Below are 6,010 nucleotides of genomic sequence, written 5' to 3' on the forward strand. Positions count from 1 at the left end.
GATGCCACAATTCCTCAGGTTTCCTTCTACTTCTCCGGCTTTTTTTTTTTGGCTTTTTAGGGCCACACCCACAGCATATGGCAGCAGATGGAGCTTCCTAGGCTAGGGGTTGAATCAGAGCTACAGCTGCTAGCCTACACCACAAGCCACAGCAAGGCAGGATCTGAGCCACGTCTGTGACTTACGCAACAGCTCAGAGCAATGCCGGATCCCCGACCCAGTGAGCGAGGCCAGGGATCAAACTCGCATCATCATGGATACCAGTTGGACTCGTTTCTGCTGAGCCACAATGAGAACTCCATTCTCTGGCCATTTCTTACGGATGTCTTTGCTGGCTCGGTGGTTCCTCCTCTGTCCAGCCTCTGCATGGAAGTGTCCTGCCTCTTCTCTGACTCTGCACTTACTCCCTCCTTAGGCCATGTCATCAAACTCTAGGCCAGTGACTCCCAGATTTGTATTTCTCCTTCATCCTCCACACCCAGCTCAGCCCAGGCCCATGGCTTGTGCTTTACAAATATATCTCACCTAAACGGCCCTCTCTCTGCCTGCCACCACCCTAACCCAGGCCGTGACCATTGCCTGAATAACTGCTGTAGACTGTCTTTTGCTTTCATTCTCCACCCTCTTCTAAGCCATTCGCCACACAGAATCCAACATATCATTTACATGTTTAAAACTTTTTGATGGTTTCTCCTGGGTTTCGCATAAAATCCAGAATCATTGATGTGTTACACAATGCCCTACCACAATTGGGCCCAGGGCTGTGAAATCAAATATCTCTAGTATCCAGATGAGTGACTTAAATCAATGAACCTGAGTCAGGGATGCATTAGGGAGGGGTGGAAACTGTGGCAAAGGCAGTGTGCGTGCTTGTTGAAGGGCATCATCTCTCCATCCAGCAGGTCATTGCGTGTGGGAAGGTAGATCTTCCGACATTTCAAGAGAAGCTAGTTGTTCAGATTTTAAAGTACATCTGTGAGGAGTTCCCGTCGTGGCGCAGTGGTTAGCGAACCAGACTAGGAACCGTGAGGCTGCGGGTTCGATCCCTGGCCTTGCTCAGTGGGTTAAGGATCTGGCGTTGCTGTGAGCTGTGGTGTAGGTTGCAGATGCAGCTTGGATCCCGCGTTGCTGTGGCTCTGGTGTAGGCCAGTGGCTGCAGCTCCAATTGACCCCTAGCCTGGGAACCTCCATGTGCCATGGGAGCGGCTCAAGAAATGGCAAAAAAGACAAAAAATAAATAAATAAATAAAATAAAAATAAAGTACATCTGTGAATTTAAAAGTTGACACACAGGAGTTCCCATCGTGGCGCAGAGGTTAACGAATCCGACTAGGAACCATGAGGTTGCGGGTTCGGTCCCTGCCCTTGCTCAGTGGGTTAACGATCCGACGTTGCCGTGAGCTGTGGTGTAGGTTGCAGATGCGGCTCGGATCCTGCGTTGCTGTGGCTCTGGCGTAGGCCGGTGGCTACAGCCCCGATTCAACCCCTAGCCTGGGAACCTCCATATGCCGCGGGAGCGGCCCAAGAAATAGCAACAACAACAACAACAAAAGACAAAAAAGACAAAAAAAAAAAAAGACAAAAATAAAAACAAACAAAAAAAAAGTTGACACACAAACTATTTTATCCCATGTAAGACAAAAAATAAAAAACACATCTGTGGATCAGCTGCAGCCTCTCAGGAAGCCAAATGCTGATTCTGTTACACGGATTGTGGACAGAACTTCTTTTGGAAGAACTACCAACACTTTATCGTGAGAAGCCTTCAGTGGGGTTCGGTGAAGTGTCACAAAGATAAAGTGTCTCGTCGTCGTCTCTCTTCGATGAGAGACTGGGACACAGAAATACATTGCTCCGCATACGCAGGTAGAAGAGGCTCTTCCTTGACATGAACGATGTTGTGTTTTACGTTGGATTGTGGGTTTTCTCCATGGTCAGAGGAGAGGAGACTTGGAGGTCCTAAAACAAAGAGGAATGGGGGAAGGACCAATGTCCATGGCTCAAAAACAGCAGCAGGCCACAGAGAGAGACCACGTTACACTCATTAGAGTGGCTATTATCTTTTTTCAAAAATAGAAAATAATAATTGTTGGCAAGAATTGGAACACTCGTGCCTTGCCAGTGGGACTGTAAAGTGATAGAGCTGCTGTGGAAACGGTTAAACAGAGAATCACCATAGGATCTAGAAATTCCACCTCTGGGCATATTCACAAAAGAACTGAAAGCAGGATCTCAAACAGATGTTTGTACTCCCATGTTCATAGCATTATTCACCAGAGCCAAAAGGGAGAAATAACCTCAATAGCCCCTGACAGATGAATGGGTAAACAAAGGATGTACATACATACCGTGGAATATTATTCAGCTTCAGGAAGGAATGAGGGGAGTTTCCATTGTGGTGCAGCAGAAACGAATCTGACTAGGAACCATGAGGTTGCGGGTTTGATCCCTGGCCTCACTCCATGGGTTAAGGATCCGGCGTTGCTGTGAGCTGTGGTGTAGGTCGCAGATGCAGCTCAGATCCTGCATTGCTGTGGCTGTGGAGTAGGCAGGCAGCTGCAGCTCCCATTGGACCCCTAGCCTGGGAACCTCTATATGCCCCAGGTGTGGCCCTAAAAAGACAAAAGACAAAAAAAAAAAAAAAGAAGAAGAAGAAGAAGAAGAAGGAATGAGGGAGTTCCCTGGTGGTCTAGTGGTTAAGATTTGGTGCTTTAACTGCTGCAGCCTGGGTTCATGCCACAACCAAAAAAGGGGAATGAAACTTTGATACACACCACAGCAGGGATGAACCCTGAAGAAATTATCCTAAGTGAAATAAGCCAGACTCAAATAGACAAATATTGTGTGTCCATTTATATGAGGTACCTCAAGTCGTCAAATTCATAGAGACAGAAAGTAGAGTGGTGGTTAATGGGGGCTGGGTGGGAAGGAGAGAAGGGGAAGTTAGTGCTTGATAGGGAGAGAGTTTCTGTTTGGTAAAACAAAAACATTCTGGAAATGGGTGGTGGTGATGGTTGCACAATAATATGAATGAATGCCACTGAATTTACTTGAAAATGGTTAAAATGGTAAACTTAAATATATGTAAAGATGTATACATATATATATTTAGGAGTTTCCATCGTGGCGCAGCGGAAACAAATCCAACTAGGAGCCATGAGGTTGTGGGTTTGATCCCTGGGCCTCACTCAATGGGTTAAGGATCCAGCATTACTGTGAGCTGTGGTGTAGGCCGGCAGCAACAGCTCCAATTGGACCCCTAGCCTGAGAACCTCCATATGCCACAGGTGCGGCCCTAAAAGGACAAAAGACAAAAATAAAAAGATATGTAATATATATATATATATATATAGATATATTATTATTATAATCTTTTTATTATAATAAAATACACTCGGAGTTCTCTTATGCCTCAGTGGTTTAAGGATCCAGTGCTCTCACTGCAGCAGCTTAGGTCGCTGCTGTGGCTCATGTTCAGTCCCTGGCCTAGGAATTCCTATATGACTCGGCTGCGGCAGCACCATATCTTTTAACCCTCTGTGCCAGGCTGGGGATCGAACCTGCGTCCTGGTGCTGCAGAGACACTGCTGATCCCATTGTGCCACAGTGGGAATTCCATATATATTTTGCCACAATAAAATCAAATAAAATATAGCTGATGATGCAGGAAGCAACAAACAACAGTATCATTGCTAGTCCCTTAAAGATTGGTGTTATTATTATTATTTTTCTTTTTGTCTTTTTAGGTACATGGAGGTTCCCAAGCTAGGGGTCACATTGGAGCTGTAGATGCTCGCCTATGCCATAGCCACAGCCACGCCAGATCCGAGCCGCCTCTGTGACCTACACCACAGCTCACAGCAATGTCTGGATCCTTAACCCTAACCTTAACCCACTGAGTGAGGCCAGGGATCAAACCTGCATCCTGAGGGATGCTAGTCAGATTCGTTTCCCCTGAGCCGTGAGGGGAACTCCCCCAGGTGTTATTTCTTTGGCGAATATCAGTGTGTGGAAAGGTGTCTGAGCATTCCCAGGCAGCCTTGGTTTGCCTAACCTGTGAGTTAGGCATAAGTCCCTTGGCTGTGGGATCCTTCTCCATGGGGGATTTTAGAGACACGATCCTCACAGGCGGAGGGGAGGCATCTTCTGGGGGAGTAGATGGGGAAGCGTCTGGGTCTGGGGAGATGAATTGATGTGGCCCAATGGGAATGACAGGAAAAGGGAGCAGGGGGAGCCATTGCGTGCCCTCCTCCCTCCCTTCCTGGATCTCTCTGTGTCTCACCAGCACACCCCCCGCCCCCCCGCAGTTCCCTGGGGCCCCCCCGCTGTCCACAGCCCCGGGTTGAATGAGGAGCAAAGTCTGCTCCTTCCTCAGAGCCTACCCCCCAGCCCCACTCTCTCCGCCAGTTCCCCTCTCCAGCCCCTACTTCAGCTCCCCAGTCTTCCCCGAAGTTGTGTTTACTTCACCACCTGCTCTCTTTCCTCCCTCAACCCACTTTGCTTCAACTTTAATTTTCAATGTGGAGTCCAGAGTCACCGTCCTTCAGCAGCCCACTGACCCACCTGTAACCTTGGTCACTTGCATTTCCTTGGAGAGGTCACCTTACCTATTTCCTCCCCCCATTCCTCCCTGGAGTGGGGAGGGAGTGAGGAAGCCAGACCTCGGGGAAGCCTTCCAGTGGCAAACCACATACAGGAAAACCTTTTCTGGAACCAGCAGGTAGAAGTAGCCTCAAAGCTTCCCTAAGAATCTTTTTTCTTTTATTGATTGTGCATCTACAATAGATTTGGAGACCCTACTGTTAGCAAGTAAGATAAACTAACCTTTAGCTTCATCCCCCACCTCCCACCTCCCCAGATGCTGGATGGACTGGAATGCAAGCAGCAAACACTACTTTTAATGATGATGATTAAACACTACTTTTAATGATGACCAAAGAAGCTGCCCAGAAGTTTGTTTCACTACAGGCTGTCTACTGCAACTCTGCTGTGAGGAACAAAAAGCAGGAAGAGGCTGTGCTGATGCACCTGCTTTAAGGAGGCATCTGGATGAGTCTGGAGCTTCTCGCTCCCACTGTGTCTGCCGGGGTACTTGTGCAGACTCCTGGCCCCTCTCACAAGGAAGCTGAGAAGCAGCAGCCTTGGCTGCCGCCCAGCGGCCCCATCTGTAATCTTCCTGCTCAATGCGGCTCACATCCGACCTTAGCAGCAGCTAGAGGCAGGCTCAGGCTGCTCCAAGAGCTCCGTGACTTGTGACTCAGTGGGGGAGGTGGTGGGTGGAACTGGGGCCTGAGAGGCCAGCACTGGTAACAACCAAGTGCTTCTGAGCAGAAGACAGGAAGCTGAGTCCCCAGAACAAGCCCGGCAGCAGAATTTCAATCTAATGAATTCACAGTAATTCCATTTGTGTCATTGAAGCCTCCCTGTGGGTTGAGACAATCTTCTTGCTTTCTCAAATGCAGCCTGAACCAAGATCTAGATTCCACAGCCAAATGACCCCGCTTCGCCTTTTTGGCCACCCAACCCCCACCCCCAAGCCAAGCAGCTACACAGGAGCATCCACAGAGATGGAGGTGGAGATGTTCCTTTATTTGTTTATATTTTGGAGAGAAAGGGCTCGAGCAAAAAGATGATGCTGAGCACACCAGGCAGCAGAATGACCCGTGCACGTGCAGGGCACTGAGGGGCACTTACTCTGGATCTGACAGAGTAAGCGACAGATATGACAGATATGCCCCCCGGAACACAATGTCCCCACAACTGCACTCGTCCCCTGCCCCTCCCCATTTTTCTTCATTTCAGGCTCCCCCATCCCCACCCACCCCAGGTAGCCTTGCCATCCCCAATAAGCAGATCGCTTAGCAAATTGGGCTTTTACCCCTGTAGGTTCAGAGCCCCACCCCCACCCCCCAAGAAGCATGCATCCCCTGGAGATAAAGGGAAATTGACACAGGATGCTGGAACATGGAGAGAGCCGTGCTTTATTTTCATCACCCTCCAGCTCGGGAGA

This window comes from Sus scrofa, chromosome 5, assembly GCF_054392235.1.
Source record: "Sus scrofa isolate SSC_HxYL_T2T_F1_AM1 chromosome 5, Sscrofa_HxYL_maternal_Yorkshire_Landrace_v2.0, whole genome shotgun sequence".
Classification (NCBI taxonomy): domain Eukaryota; kingdom Metazoa; phylum Chordata; class Mammalia; order Artiodactyla; family Suidae; genus Sus; species Sus scrofa.